This window comes from Ursus maritimus, unplaced genomic scaffold, assembly GCF_017311325.1.
Source record: "Ursus maritimus isolate PB19 unplaced genomic scaffold, ASM1731132v1 scaffold_24, whole genome shotgun sequence".
Lineage (NCBI taxonomy): Eukaryota > Metazoa > Chordata > Mammalia > Carnivora > Ursidae > Ursus > Ursus maritimus.
The window spans coordinates 22,830,649-22,847,605 of NW_024424897.1; the positions used below are offsets into that span (position 1 = coordinate 22,830,649).

The window sequence follows — 16,957 nt, forward strand, 5'->3', positions numbered from 1 at the left end:
AATTTCTGTACTCTCTGTTCTGTTCCATTTTAAGTCTTGAAATTAGGTAATATAGGTCCTCTATCTTTGTTCTTTTTAAAAATGATTTTGGCTATTCTAGGTCCCTTTAATTTTCATATGAAAATTTTCATATGAATTTTAATTCAATCTTAATTTAATTTTTCATATGAATTTTTGTCAAGTCTTACAGTAAAAGCTATGGGTATTGTTATAGGTATTGCGTTGAATCCATTGGGGAGAGCAATATTGAACCCTCTCATTCATGAAGAATATATATTTTTCCACTTACTCAGATCTTTCTTAATTTCTGTCAGATTGTAGGAGTTTCTACTTTAGCTCATTCTAGAGAAGAATTAATTTTCTGCTTTTTTAGGGGGAGAGGACAGACAGAATACAGCCAGGTCAATTTTTTTAAATTGTGGTAAAATGCACATAACGTATAATTTACCATTTTAACCATTTATAATTGTACGGTTCACTGGTACACATCCACATTATTGAGCAACCATCACCACCATCATCTCCAGAACTCTTTTTATCTCGCAAAACCAAAACTCTGTTCCCATTAAAAATAACTAATTCTTCCCATCCCTCTGCCCCTGGTAACCTCCATTCTACTTTTTGTTTCTATGAATTTGACTATTCTGGGTATCTCACTTAAGTGGAATCCTACAGTATTTGCCATTTTATATTTTGTTTCATTTAGTATAAGTTCAAGATCATCCATGTCGTAACATGTTTCAGAATTTCTTTCTCTCTTAAGGCTGGATAATATTCCATTGTATGTAATAGATTGCATTTTGTTTATCCATTTATATGTCAGTGAACACTTGGGTTGCTTCCACCTTTTTTCTTTTAAAGATTTATTTATTTATTTTAGAGAGAGAGCACGGGTAGGGAGGGGGAGAGGGAGAGGGAGAGAATCTCAAGCAGACTCAGCTGAGCACGGAGCCCCACACGGGGCTCAATCTCACGACCCTGAGATCGCAGCTGAACCGAAACCGAGAGTTGGACACTTAACCAGCTGTACCACCCAGGCACTCCCGGTTGCTTCCACCTTCTAACTGTTGTGAATAATGCTGCTATCAACATGGGTATACAAATATCTCCTTGAGACTGTTTCAGTTCGTTTGGATATATATCCGAAATGGAATGGCTGGATGAAATGGTAATTTTATTTTTAATTTTCTGAAGAATCACCGTACCATTTTCTGTGGCAGCTGCACCATTTTACGTTCCCACTAATTGTACAGAAGGGTTCCGGTTTCTCCACATCTTTGCTATAACTTGTTATTTTCTTTTTTTGGTAATAGCCATCCTAATTGGTATGAAGTGGTATCTCATTGTGGTTTTGATTTGTATTTCTCTAATGATTAGTGATTTTTTTTCATGGGCTTATTGGCCATTTGTATATCTTAGGAGAAATGTCTAAGTTCTTTGTCCATTTTTTCAGAAGATTTATTTATTTATTTTAGAGAGAGACAGAGCATGTGCACATGTGCAGGGGCAGGGGGAGAGAGAGAGAGGGAGAGAAACAGACTCCCTCTTGAGCATGGAGCTCAGTGTGGGGCTTGATCCCAGGACCCTGAAATCATGACCTGGCCGAAATTAAGAGTCAGATGCTTAACCGACTGAACCACCCAGGTGCCCCATTGCCCATATTTTAATTGGGTTTTTTACTTTTTTATTGTTGAGTGTGGGAGTTCTTAATATATTCTGGATATTAACCCCTTATCAGATATATTATGCAGATATTTTCTTCTTCTGTAGGTTGCCTTTTTACTCTGTTGATTGTGTCTTAATGTACAAGTTTTTTATTTTTTATTTTTATTTTTTATTTTTTTTAAAAGATTTTATTTATTTATTCAACAGAGATAGAGACAGCCAGCGAGAGAGGGAACACAAGCAGGGGGAGTGGGAGAGGAAGAAGCAGGCTTATAGCGGAAGAGCCTGATGTGGGGCTCGATCCCGCAACGCCAGGATCACGCCCTGAGCTGAAGGCAGACGCTTAACCACTGTGCCACCCAGGCGCCCCACAAGTTTTTTATTTTGATGAAGTTCAGTTTGTCCATTTTTTTCTTTTGTTGCCTGTGCTTTTGATGTAATATCCAAGGAATCATTGCCACATCCAATTTCATAAAACTTTTGTATTTTCTTCTAAGAGTTTTGTAGTGTTAGTTCTCATAATTAGGTCTTTGATCCATTTTGAGTTCATTTTTTTTAAATTAAGTTTTTAAGTTTAATTCCAGGATAGTTAACATACAGTGTTATAGGGATGCCTGGCTGGCTCAGTCCAAAGAGCATGCAACTCTTGATCTCAGGGTTGTGAGTTCGAGCCCCATGTTGGATATAGAGATTAAAAAAAAAAAGTGGGGGAAGGGAACCTTACAGTGTTATATTAGTTTCAGGTGTACAATATAGTAATTCAACAAGTTCAGCTTTATTCTTTTGCATGTGGATATCCAGCTTTCCCAGCACTGTCTCTTTTTTAAAGATTGCCCGTTCCCTGTTGAATGATCTTATTGGCACCCTTGTTGAAAATCATTTGACCATATATGCAAGAGTTTATTTCCGGGTTCTCCATTTTATTCCATTCATCTGTATCTCTTGCTTTATGCCAGTACCACACTTTTTTTGGTTATTGTATCTTTGTAATCAGGAAATGTGAAACTTCCAACTTTGTTCTTTTTTCAAGATTGGTTTGGCTCTAAAGGGACTTTTAAGATTCTATATGAACTTTTAGTGGACTTTTCAATTTCTGCAAAAAACATTGTTGGGCTTTTGAGAGGGATTGTCCCGAATCTATAGATTACTTGGATATTATGAACAATTTTTTCAAGTTTTTAAACTTTTTAAAAGATTTTTTAAATTTATGGGGGGGGGCATGAGTGGGGCAAGGAGCAAAGGGAGAGAATCTTAAGCAGACTCCTTGCTGGGCACAGAGCTTGACTCGGAGCTCAGTCTCACAACCCATGAGATCATGACCTGAGCTGAAACCAAGAGTTGGATGCTCAACTGACTGAGTCACCCAGGAGCCCCAAGTTTTAAAAAAATTTTTAAGTAATCTCTACACCCAACATGGGGCTCAAACCCACAGCCCTGAGATCGAGTTGCATGTTCTACCAACTAAACCAGCCAAGCGCCCCATGGATATTATGCACACCTTAATATTGACTTGTAATCCATAAACAAGGGATGTCTTTCCATTTGTTTCTATCTTCTTCAACTTTTTTCAGCAACATTTTTTAGTTTTCAGCATTCAGGTCTTTCACTTTCTTGATTAAATTTGTTCCTGGGTATGTTATATTATTTTTGATATTATTGCAAATGGGATGGTTTTGTTAATTTCCTTTTGAAATTGTTCATTGTTAGTGTATAGAAATGCAACTAATTTCTGCATGTTGATTCTGTGTCCTACAACTTTGCTGAATTCATTTATTCTAACAGGTTTTTTTTTTAGAACCTTGAGGTTTTCCTACATATAAGATCATTTTGTCTGTGAACAGAGATAATTTACTTCTTCCTTTCCAATTTGAATGCTTTTTATTTTTCTTTCTTGCCTAATTACTCTGACTAGAACCTCTAGTACTGTGTGATTAGAAGTGGCAAAAAACAGTCCTCCTGTTTTATTCCTGATCTGAAGGAGAAAGTTTTCATTCTTTCACTAAGTGAGATCATCTTGATCCAGTTGAATCTGTTTGTTTTTTCCAAGTTGTTCTTATTCGTGGTTTGTAGTCTGGTCAAGGGTGTTTACTAAGGTTTTCCCTTCCCTTCTGGGCCCTGAAATCCAGTATTTAATTCCCTCCCATCATAAAACTGCTAAAATATAGGAGTCAGCAAATGTGTTGAAGGAAAATTGAATGGAGAATCTTAGACTTTATCTGTTATTCCATTTTTCTGGGATGTTGGCCATTTGAATCCTGGCAGCTTTGGTAGTCCTGAATTCTAGTTTTTGTGTCTTCAGCCCCGTAAGACTACCACAAGCTTTATGACTCTTCTTTCTTCATTGGCCTCTGTGTTCTGCTTTGAAGTCAGAAAATGCAGCAAGGGAATGAAGAACCCATGAATACAGAGCTGATCTTTTTGTGAGTCCCATTCAAACACTTAAAAAATTTTTTATCGGGTTTTTATAATTGTTCTGATACCACCTAAGCTGTCATAGCCAGAAGCAGAAGTCTAGATTAAAAATGTGAAACATGGGGGGCGCCTGGGTGGCACAGCGGTTAAGCGTCTGCCTTGGGCTCAGGGCGTGATCCCGGTGTTATGGGATCGAGCCCCACATCAGGCTCTTCCGCTATGAGCCTGCTTCTTCCTCTCCCACTCCCCCTGCTTGTGTTCCCTCTCTCGCTAGCTGTCTCTATCTCTGTCGAATAAATAAATAAAATCTTTAAAAAAAAAAAAAAAAGATTCTCTCCCTCTCCTTCTGCCCCTTCCCCCCACATGTGCTGTGTGCTCTCTCTCCCTCAGAAAAAAAAAAAAAAAAGTATGCGACTATTTACATCCTTATATAGCCATTTGTACTGAGTGTTGTTATCAATCTGTACTACCATTACACTAAATATTATCAATCTTTCTATTCTAAGAAATGAAAAATACATTGTTTTTATTTGAACATTTTATTGTATATCTACAATATATAAAATGTATGTTCAAAAGCAACATAAAGTTGGTCAAAAATATTGCAGGGGCACCTGGGTGGCACAGCGGTTAAGCGTCTGCCTTTGGCTCAGGGCGTGATCCTGGCGTTGTGGGATCGAGCCCCACATCAGGCTCCTCTGCTGTGAGCCTGCTTCTTCCTCTCCCACTCCCCCTGCTTGTGTTCCCTCTCTCGCTGGCTGTCTCTGTCTCTGTCGAATAAATAAATAAAATCTTTAAAATATATATATATGTATATTGCAGATATACAGTTGTTACAAAAAAAGCAAAAGGCCAATAAGTATGTGAAAAGATATTCAACCCTATTAATAAAAGGTTCATGGAAAGCAGAGTCTCATACTCTTGTTTGGGCATGTAAAATGATGCAACTTTTTAGGAAGGGTATTTGAGAATCATATCTATAACAGATAATTTGATATGTGTTAAAAATTTAACAGTACTCTTACTTTTGATGCAGTTTATAAGATTAAAATCTTAAATTTCTAATTCCTGATATTAGTGGGATTTCTAAGTTTCTCTATGAAACTGTGATGCTTTCTACGCAAAATGTATGTATTTTAAAATAAGTAATTTGTAAATATAATTAGTTCAAACTGACATCAGATTGAATATATCCTTGCCTTAGAAGGAACAAATGATACTGTTAGTCAACCCTTTTATTCCTTTTTAGCACAAGTCAGAGATAAAAAAAAAAAAATGAAGTTTATAATTGTACATACTTGCATTCTTTCACTTTCACTTTAGTTGGATTTGAATGATAACAAAAGGTTCTGATAAGGAATAGTCACGTTTCCATAAGGTTATGTACAAATAGAAAGTATATGAGTATATAATGGTTTAAAATTTATCTTATTTGTATTTAGTAAATTTTTTTAAAGATTTATTTCCTTGAGAGAGAATGAAAGAGTGTGGGAGGGGAGGGGCAGAGGTAGAGAGAGAATCCTAGACAGGACTCCTCACTGAGCATGGAGCCTGACTTGGGGCTAAGTCACAGGACCCTGAGATCATGAACTGAGCTAAAATCGAAAGTCTGATGCTTAACCGACTGAGCCACCCAGGCACCCCTGTATTTAGTAAGTTTTTAAACATTAAACAGCTTTAAGGTGGTATGGATTGCTTTAGTGACTGTTTTCACACATTTAGATGACTTATCATTTGATTATAGAAGATACACTGGTCTTCCTAAGTTAGGTTCCCTAACTTAACCAGCTTAGAGGCCCAATCCTGTGTATCGTTTTTTTCATAATAATGATAATGTTTAGTAGTAATGATAAAAATAATGAAGAATTCACTGCCAGGAACTTAAGTGCATTACATATTCGTATAGACAGCAACCTTAGGTACAGAGAGGTTGTGTAACTTAGTATAGGTCGCAAGACTGGTAACTGATGCAGATCCAGGTAGTTTGACTTCTAGGGTCCATGTGCTGATCACCATAGTCTATTGCTTGTTATTAATTTAACCACACCATGTTATAATTACTTGTTTGTATCTGCACTTCTTACTAGAATCTAAGTTCCTTAAGAACCAAGAGCCATGATTCATTCTTTTTCTCCTGTGGTCTTTGATGGTATCTGATGCAGAGTAGGTGTTCCGTAAATATTCATTTAGTAAAATAAAGTAATATCTAAAGAGATGGAGTAAGTCTGTCATATTTGTTAGGCCTGAATTTCTTCATATGCTTATCCTATTGACTTTTATGGGTAACAAACAAAATTACATTATATTTGGGATTATTTTGTCATTAACTTTAATTTGTGTTTTATTCCCTTTGAGGAATACATCAAGGTATTTACTAATTGTAAAGATTCTGTGCAGTGTTTTAAATTAAGAAAATGAAGAGCATAAAAATTGTAAATCGTGTTATTTTTAGATTAAATGGAAAAGAAGAAGGGATTCCATAATGTATCATAATACTGTATTATGCCAGGTTTCTTCCCCCACTTTTAGTGAGGTATAATTAACAAATAAAAATTATATATATTTAAGATAAACAATTTGATGTTTTACTATACATATACATTGTGAAATAATCATAACAAGCTAATTAACATATCTATCACCTCACATAGTTAATTTTCTTCATTTCTTTTTCAGTTTTTTTTTTTTTTTGTGGTGAGAACACTTAAGATTTACCTTCTTAGCAAATTTCAAATATACAATATAGTATTGTTAACTGTAGTCACATTGCTATATATCAGATCTCCAAAAGATCTTGCATAACTGAAACTTTATACACTTCGACTAATGTCTCCCCATTTCCCCATCCTCCTAGCTCTTGGCAGCCACCATTCTGTGAATGGTTATTTACTTTGATTATTTTAGGTTCCACATACAAGTGATAATTGTATAGTACTTGTCTTTCTGTGTCTGGCCTATTTCACTTAGCATAATGTCTTCCAGGTTCATCTGTGTTGTCACAAATGGCAGGATTTCCTTTTTTAAGGCTGAATAGTATTCCATTGTGTATATACACATGCTTGCAAACCCCCCCCCCCCATTTTCCTATCCACTCATCCAGCAGCAGATATTTATGGTTGTTTCCATATCTTGGCTATTTTGAGTAATGCTGTAATGAACATCGGAGTTACTCATTTCGTGTCCTTTGTGTATATATCTAGAAATGGGATTCTGGATCATAAGATAGCTCTATTTTTAATTTTTTGAAGAACCTTCATAACTGTTTTCCATAATGGCTTTACCAATTACATTCCTACCAGCTTTATACAAGAGTTCTCTTTTCTCCACATCCTCGCCACCACCTGTTTATTATCTTTTGTCTTTTTAATAATATATGTGCTGTTCTTAAATGCAAAACTGGTGGTTGTTCTCCAAATCAGTGCTTCTTAACTTTCTTCCCAAGACATTCATAGAAAATGATTATGTTTTCTTGGTACACTGGAAAGAAGAGGCTCACATGAGGAAGGTGACAGAAGTATCTCATTGTTCAAGTGCTATCTGGCCCAAGGGCCAAGGAAATCAGCATCTTGGTAGACCTGCAATTCATATTTGGAGCTGCCAGAGAACACTGGGAAAACTCTGCTGTAAATAGTTTCGACGTATTAGCATTACAAAGGATCTTAGCTATCACATCTCTTATAACAAAATATCATTTTACTTATTTATTTTTACTTCTATATATTTTACTTCTATATACATAAGTAATAACTTTATGAACTTATTACATTTATATGTAGTTGACCCTTGAACAATGCAGGGGTTAGGGGCACTGACCCCCTGTGCAGTTGAAAGTCTGCATATAACTCGACTCCCCCAAAACTTAACTACTAGTAGCATACTGTTGACTGGAAGCCTTACCGATGACATAAAGAGTTGATTAACACATACTTCATATGTTATACGTATTACATACTATACTCCTACAATAAAGAAATCTAGAGAAAAGGAAATTTATTAAGAAAACCATAAAGTGGGAATGCAGTGTGGTGCAGCCACTGTGAAAAACAGTATGGAAGTTCCTCAAAAAATTAAAAATAGAAACAAATCTTTTTAAAAAATTAAAAATAGAGGGGCACCTGGGTGGCTCAGTTAAGCAACGGGCTCTTGGTTTTGGCTCAGCTCATGAGCACTCCCCAGGAAGCCTGCTTGAGATTCTCTTCCTCTCCTTCCCCCTCTGCCCTTCCCTCTGCTTGTGTGCTCTCTCTAAAATAAATAAATAAATCTTTTTAAAAAATTAAAAATAGAATTATCATATGATCCAGTAATTCCACTACTGGGTATTTACCTAAAGAATATGAAAACACTAATTCAGAAGGATATATGCACCCCTATGTTTATTGCAGCATTATTTACAATAGCCAAATTGTGGAAGCAGCAAAAGTGTCCATTGATAGATGAGTGGTTAGAGAAGATGTGGTATTTATCTACAGTGGAAAGTTACTCAGCCATAAAAAAAAAAAAATGAATTGTTGCCATTTGCAACACGCATGGAGCTAAAGAATATAATGCTAAGCAAAGTCAGTCAGTCAGAGAAAGACAAATGCCATATGATTTTACTCTTACGTAGAACTAAAGAAACAAACAGAAAAAGGGGGGAAAAAGACAACCAAGAAACAGACTCTTAACTCTAGAGAACAAACAGATGGTTACCAGAGGGCAGGTGGGTAGGGGGGTGGATGAAATAGGTGAAGGGGATTAAGAGTACACTTACCTGGATGAGCACTGAGAAATGTATGGAATTGCTGAATCATTATATTGTACATCTAAAACTAATAGAATGCTGTGTGTTAACTATACTGGAATTAAAATAAAAGTTAAAAAGTTAAAAATAAATTAAAAAAAAACCATAAGAAAGAGAAAATACATTTAGAATACTGTACTGTATTTATAAAAAAAAAAAAATCCGTGTAGAAATCAACCTGTACGGTTCAAACCTGTGTTGTTCAGGATCAACTGTATTTTATTTACTTGTGCCTTCTCTTTTTTCCCCCTCAATCCCCAAATCTTTATCAATTTTATTGGTCTTTTCAAAGAACCAACTTTCGATCTTAAGTTCTCAGTTGAATGTTTATTTTCTATTTCCTTAACTTCTGCTCTTAATATTAGTGCCTTCTACTTTCTTTGAGTTTGTTTTGCAGTTATTTTTAAACTTTTTGAGATGAATACTTGGCTTATTAATTGCTTTTATAGTATATTCTTTTTTTTAATTAAAAAAATTTTTTTATTTATTTGAGAGAGGATGAGAGAGAGAGCACAAGCGGGGAGAGGGCCAAGTCAGAGGGAGAAGCAGATTCCCCTCTGAGAAGGGAGCCCGATGCGGAGCTCAATCCCAGGATCCTGAGATCATGACCAGAGCCGAAGGCAGAAGCTTAACCGACTGAGCCACCCAGGTGCCCCTAGTATATTCATTTAAAACGATAAATTTTCCTCCAAAAAATAAACCACTTTTAGGTCACCCCACACTCTTTCTGGTTTGTTTTGGGGAAAAAGTCTCCAGGCAGCAGCTGTGACTGCTGCTGCTGCAGCTCCTCTTCTTTTTTTCTTTTTTCTTTTATATAGCTTTATAAGGGTTTATATAATATTTAACATGTAATAAACTGTATATATTAAAATGTATGATTTGATACTTTTTGACCTATGAATACAACCAAGATAATGAATATATCCATCACCCCCACAATGTTTCCTTGTGGCCCTTTGGGATCCATCCTTCCTGTTCTCTCCCATTTCCAGTCAACCACTGATCTGCTTCCACATTTTTTGATATATCTTTATCATTCAGTTCAAAATATTTTCTGATTTCTGATCTAGGGAATATTTAGATTTACCTGGAGCTTTTCTAGTTTAAAGATTTTATTTTATTTAGAGAGAGGGTGAAAACGCGAGCAGGGGAGGGGCAGGGGGAGAGAGAATCTCAAGCAGACTCCACACAGAGCACAAAGCGTGATGTGGGGCCTAATCTCACGACCCTGAAATCATGACATGAGCCAAAATCAAGAGTTGGACCCTTAACCGACTGAGCCACCCAGGCGTTCCAGCTGTTGTATTTTCTTAAAATAAGAGAACGATGAAGTTTGCTGCATCGGTTGACTGTTCCATTCATGGATGCTTTCTTTGTAGCTCGTGATAACTGTTTGATAGCATTTTACCCGCAGTAGAACTTCTTTCAAAATTGGAGTCAGTCCTATCAAATCCTGTTGTTGCTTTATCAGTGAAGTTTATGTAATATTCTAATCTTTGTTGTTATTTCAACAGTCTTCAAAGTATCTTCACCAAGAGTAGATTCCATCTTAAGAACCCACTTTCTTTGCTTACCCATAAGAAGCAACTCCTCAACTGTTCACATTTCATCATGAGATTATAGTGGTTCAGTCATATCCTCAGGATCCACTTCTGGTTCTTTGCCATTTCCATCACGTCTGCATTCAGAATATACACAACATATATTAAGTTTGTGGTCTTATATGGGCACAGTTAATGGTACCCCAAAACAATTACCATAGTAGCATCAGAGATCACTGTAACAAATATAATGATAATGAAAAAGTTGGAAATATTTTGGGAATTATCACAATGTGACACAGAAACATGAAGTGAGCAAATGCCTTTGGGGAAAAATGGTGCCAATAGATTTGTTTGACACAGGGTTGCCACAAATCTTCAATTTGTAAAGAAAACCGATGAGTATACCTATATGATTTCAGTCCTTTGGAATTTAAGACTTGCTTTTGCATTATGGCCCAGGATTCGGTCATTTTTAAAATGCTTGTGTGTGCTTGAAAAGAGAGTGCTTTTTTGGATGTAATGTTTTATATATGTCTTACTAAATCAAATTTGTTCATTCTGTTTAAATCTTCATTTTTACTGATTTTTTCCTGTTTTTATGAATTATTGGTTAGTGTTTGCATGTCACATCTTTTCACATTCTTTACCTTTAACCTCTCTGAATTATTATGTTTTAGGCATATCTCATGTAAACAGCTCATTGTACTCTTTTTACTTTTAGTTCTAATCTGAAAATCTTTGTCTTCTAAGTAAAGCATCTGATCCATTTACATTTAATGTAATTGCTGTTATTTGTCTTTAAATCTACCATATCTTATGTGCTTTTTCATATTCTTTTAATTATAAAGGTTTTGTTTTATTTAGTTTTTATTTTTTTTTTAAAGATTTTATTTATTTATTCGACAGAGATAGAGACAGCCAGCGAGAGAGGGAACACAAGCAGGGAGAGTGAGAGAGGAAGAAGCAGGCTCATAGCGGAGGAGCCTGATGTGGGGCTCGATCCCATAACGCCGGGATCACGCCCTGAGCCGAAGGCAGACACTTAACCACTGTGCCACCCAGGCGCCCCATGGTTTTGTTTTATTTTTATTTATTTTTTTTTTAGAGAAGGGGAGGAAGGGTGGGGTGGAGGATGAGGGAGAGAATCTTAAGCAGGCTTAATGCCCAGTGCAGAGCCCGATGCGGGGCTCAGTCTCACAGCCCTAAGATCGTGACCTGAGCCAAAATCAAGAATCTGATGCTTAACTGACTGAGCCACCCAGGCACCCCTTAATTAGCAGTGCTTTAAGCAATTTTTTGTTGTTGTTGTTGTTTGGGCATATGTCAGTACCCCAGGAATTACAACAACCATCTCTGACTTCAGAAAATCCAGTGTTAATCATTTTACCATTCTCCTGTATACTACAAAGATCTTAGGAGCACATAATCTTCATGTACCTCCATCTGATTTACATGCTATCATTGTGGCATAGTTTAATTTTCTTTTATATATTCTTTATTTTTATTTTTTATTTTACTTTATTTTTTTTTAAAGATTTCATTTATTTGAGGGGGGGCATGAGTGGGAGAAGGGCAGAGAGAGAAGGAGAAGCAGACTCCCTGCTGAGCAGGGAGCCCGATACAGGGCTCTATCCCAGGACCCTGGGATCATGATCTGAGCTGAAGGCAGATGCTTAACCGACTGAGCCACCCAGGTGCCCCTTTTTTTTAAGTCATAAGACATTATTGTGTTATATAGTATAATGTTTATTTAGCTTTACCCAAATATTTGATATTTTTGTTCTTCATTACAGCAATCCTTCTAGAATCATTCTCTTTTTGTTTGAAGAATACCCTTTGTACTGTTTAGTATGAGTCTTTTGACGGCAAAGTCTCTGTTTTTGTTTCTTAGAGCATATTTTTGCCTTAACTTATTTTGTAGCCTTTGCTTTAAATTCCTACTTTATTGACGTATAATTCACATACAGTAATATGTATTAGTTTTTGGTGTCCATCTTGTGTTTCAATGAGTTTTGACAGATGTGCATACCAGTGTTATATCATCCATTTAAAAAAAATTTTTTTTTTAAGTATGGTCTACTCCCCAACATGGCACTTGAACTCATGACCCCAAAATCAAGAGTCTCATGCTTTACCAACTGAGCCAGACAGGTGCCCCATAACATTCATTTTTGAAGATTATTTTTCGTTGTCATAAAATTCTAGATTGACAATTATTTTCTTTTAGTAAACTGGCTATTTTATTCCACCATCACCGTCCTTCCATTGTTACCCTTACAAAGTCAGCTCTAGGCTATTATTTCTTAAATAGCAGTCCTCCCCTCAAACTCTCTGAGCCCTCAGTTCCAAGTTCTCTGTAGGCTACCCTGTAATTCCTCCAGAATGGTGTATTTTCTTTACCATTGCAGAACAGTTTTAGTTTTTGTGAAGAAACAAATTATGTTCCAGGTAGCAGGTGGCTATTGCAAGCCTTTGGTGAACTTTGAATTCTTTTTCGTTGAACCAAGAACTGCTATCTAAAACCACAGAAACTATGGTAGGTAGGCTGCCATCTGAATAAATGAAACAAAATAAAACTGAACCACATATTTGATTCAGTATTGAACTATACAGGCATATGTGGGTTATCTAGAGTTATGTGGGCTAGGTTGCCTGTTACAATACAGATGTGGCTTGGAAGAAATGACATTCTGAGTTCCAAATAGACCTTTTTTTCCTTTTTTTTAAAGTTTTTATTTAAATTCCAGTTGGTTAACATATAGTGTAACAGTCTCAGGTGTAGAACTTAGTGATTCAGCACTTACATACAACACCCAGTGCTCATCAGAACAGTGCCCTCCTTAATTCCCAGCACCTATTTAACCCATACCCCCACCCAACTCCCCTCTGATAATCAGTGGTTTGTTCTCTATAGATAAGAGTATAGGGGTGCCTGGGTGGCTCAGTCAGTTAAGCATCTGCCTTTGGCTCAGGTCATTATCCCATGGTCCTGGGATCCAGCCTCGCGTCTGGCTCCCTGCTCAGTGGGGGAGCCTGCTTCTTCCTCTCCTGCTCCCCTTGCTTGTGCATACACTCTCTCTCTGTCAAATAAATAAAATCTTAAAAAAAAAAAAAGTTTGTTTCTTGGTTTTCCTCTCTTCCCCCCATGTTCATTTGTCTATTAAATTCCACATACGAGTATTTGTTTTTCTCTGATTGACTTATGTCACTTAGCATAATACTTTCTAACTCCACCCACATCCTTGCAAATAGCAAGATTTCATTCTTTTTATGGCTGAGTAATACTCCATTGTGTATATGTGTTTGTGTATATATGTGTGTGTATACACACCACATCTTCTTTATCCATTCATCAGGCAATGGACATGTGGGCTCTTTCTATAATTTGGCTATTGTTGATAATGCTGCTATAAACATCAGGGTGCATGTGTCCCTTCAAATTAGTATTTTTACATCCTTTGAGTATATACCTAGTAGTGCAGTTGCTGGGTGGTAGGGTAGTTCTATTTTTAACTTTTTGAGGAACCTCCATACTGTTTTCCAGTGTGGCTGCACCACTTTGCATTCCCACCGACAGTGTAAGAGGGTTCCCCTTTCTCCACATCCTTGTCAACACCTGTTGTGCCTTTTGTTTTTAATTTTAGCCATGAGGTATGAGGTGATATCTTATTGTGGTTTTGATTTTTGTTTCCCTGATGATGAGCGATGTTGAGCATCTTTTCATGTGTCTGTTGGCCATCTGTAGGTCTTCTTTGGAAAACAGGTCTCCAAATGGACCATTTACAAAGGAACTTTTGAAGTACAGTTCAACTGGAACTCGTGTTATTAGAATTTTTAGAGGATTGTATATTTGTATCTCAATATAATACCGAAGCAAAATCCACTAGAAGCTTGTGTAGATGATGTAAGCTATAACAACTTTGATGACTATGTAACTTTTTTTCTATTTCAGTCTTTTTAAAAATGTTGCCTTCTGAATATACTATCTTGTATTTCTCTGTACTTCCTTTCCTGCGATTAAATTTCATAACGTTTAAACATAAAGAGGAAAAAAAGTGTTTCATGGCCTAACTAATGGTATACCTTTCAGTGCACAATTAACATGCTCAAATATTAATATAGGATGACTTTTTTGATAGAGAAAGAGAAGGCACATATAGAGGGCTAACATTAAAAAGTTAAATGGAGTGGGGTGCCTGGGTGGCTCAGTCGGTTAAGTGTTGTACTCTTGATTTCGGCTCAGGTCACTATCTCAGGGTTGTGAGATTGAGCCCGTGTTGGGCTCCGTGCTCAGCAGAGTCTGCTCAAGACTCTCTCGCTGGGCGTTGAGACTGCTTAAGATTCTCTCTCCCTCTGTCTCTCTCTCTCAAAAAAAAAAAAAAAAAAAGTTAAATGGAGGGAGGAAGAATGTAGCATTTGAAGAAAAACTGTACTTTGCTTTTTTGGAGCTTGTTATAAATAGCACATATAGAGCCTCCTCATTTTTTTATGGTTAATTCGTATTCCATGCAATTAATTTATCATAATTCATTAAACGGGTCCACTGCTGATGGATATTTAAATGGAATTCTCTGCTGCAGTGAGTAGTATATATCTTGCATCATTTTGCATATGAGAAGGTATTTGGGATAAATTCCTGGAAATTAAATTGTTGGGTCACAAGGTGTGTATATTTGTAATTTTGATTGATATTGTCAGATTGTACTTTTAGAGCCTGTACCAATATCCACAAGCTTGTTAAACACCCTATTCAGTACCATATCATCTCAGTTTTTTTTAAGTTTTTATTTATTTATTTGAGAGAGTGAGCAAGAGAGCACACAAGCAGAGTGGCAGAGGGAGAGGGGGAAGCAGGCTCCCCATGGAGCAGGGAGCCCGATGCAGGGCTCGATCCCAGGACCCCAGGATCATGGCCCGAGCCAAAGGCAGATGCTTAATTGACTGAGCCACCCAGGTGCCCCTGCTTTTTGCGTCTTAAAAAAAACTTTTTCTAGGGACACCTGGGTGGCTCAGTCAGTTAAGTGTCTGCCTTCAGCTTAGGTCAACATCCCAGGGTCCTGGGATTGAGTCCCACATCAGGTTCCTTGCTCAGCGGGGAGCCTGCCTCTCCCTCTGCCTGCCACACCCCCTGCTTATGCTCCCTCTCTTTCTCTGACAAAATAAATAAATAATTTTTAAAAATCTAAAAAAACCCACAACTTTTTGTGTTCCAACATCATGAAGATATCATCCATATTGTCTTTGAGAAACTTTGTTTTGACTTTCATAAACTACTCCTTAGGTACGGTGTGACTCCAGGTCCAGCTTGGTTTTTACCCCCCAAAGGAAATTCTGCCGTCCTAGTACCACTTATTAGAACATTATCCTTTCCCCACTCCTGTATAGTGCTCCATTTGGTAGTTCATGTAATAGTAATGATACTTCTAGTATCTGTTGACTAAGATTTTGGTCAACTTTCTGTGAGGTTAGTACTACATTAAAAATAGACTTGATTTTTTTATTAAGTTTTTAAATTTAATTCCAGTATAGTTAACATACAGTGTTCTCTAAGTTTCAGGTGTACAATATAGTGATTCAACAGTTCTGTACATTACTCAGTGTTCATCATGATAAGTGTATTCTTCAGTCCCCATCACCTATTTCACCCAAACCCCCACCCACTTCCCTTCTGGTAACCATCACTTTGTTTTCTGTAGTTAAGAGTCAGTTTCTTGGTTTCTCTCTCTTTTTTTCCTCTGCTCATTTATTTTGTTTCTTAAATTCCACATATGAGTGAAATCATATGGTATTTGTCTTTCTCTGACTGACTACTTTGCTTAACATTATACTCTCTAGCACCATCCATGTTGCTGCAAATGACAAGATTTCATTCTTTTTTTATGGCTGAATAATACTTTCTTTGTCCATTCATCTATCAATGAACTCTTGGATTACTTCCATAATCTGGCTATTGTAATAATGCTGCAATAAACATAGGGGTGTATATATCCCTTTAAGTTAGTATTTTTGTATTTTGGGGTAGATACCCAGTAGTGCAATTCCTGGATCATATGGTAATTCTATTTTTAACTTTTTGAGGAACCTCCATACTGTTTTCAGCTGTGGCTGTACCACTTTGCTTTCCTACCAACAGTACACGAGGGTTCCTTTTTCTCCACATCCTCACCAACACCTATTTCTTGTGTTTTAGCCATTCTGACTGGTTTTGGGTGATGTCTCATTGTACTTTTGATTTGTATTTCCCTGATCATGAGTGATACTAAGCATCTTTTCATGTGTCTGTTGGCCATCTGTATGTCTTCTTTGGAGAAATGTCTATTCATGTCTTCTGCCTGTTATAGAATTAGATTATTTGTCTTTTGGGTGTTAAATTAAAATAGGTTTGATTTTTATGACTACTAATATTATTTAAAATGGAGAAAAATATGAGATACTTCAATATGTAAATAGTGTTTTATGCTCATGTTGTGAATGCAGGAGATCAGAAAATCAGTGAGACCTACAGGAGACCTGTGGTTCACAGGAAGGAAATACTGTTTTATTTATTCTTTATATT

At 36.7% G+C, this 16,957-nt stretch overlaps 1 protein-coding gene across 1 annotated transcript in view; it reads left to right on the plus strand.

The window, feature by feature from the left end:
• Positions 1–16,957, plus strand: part of NPEPPS (aminopeptidase puromycin sensitive) — a 92,302-nt gene that overhangs the window by 24,412 nt on the left and 50,933 nt on the right. The window lies entirely within an intron of this gene.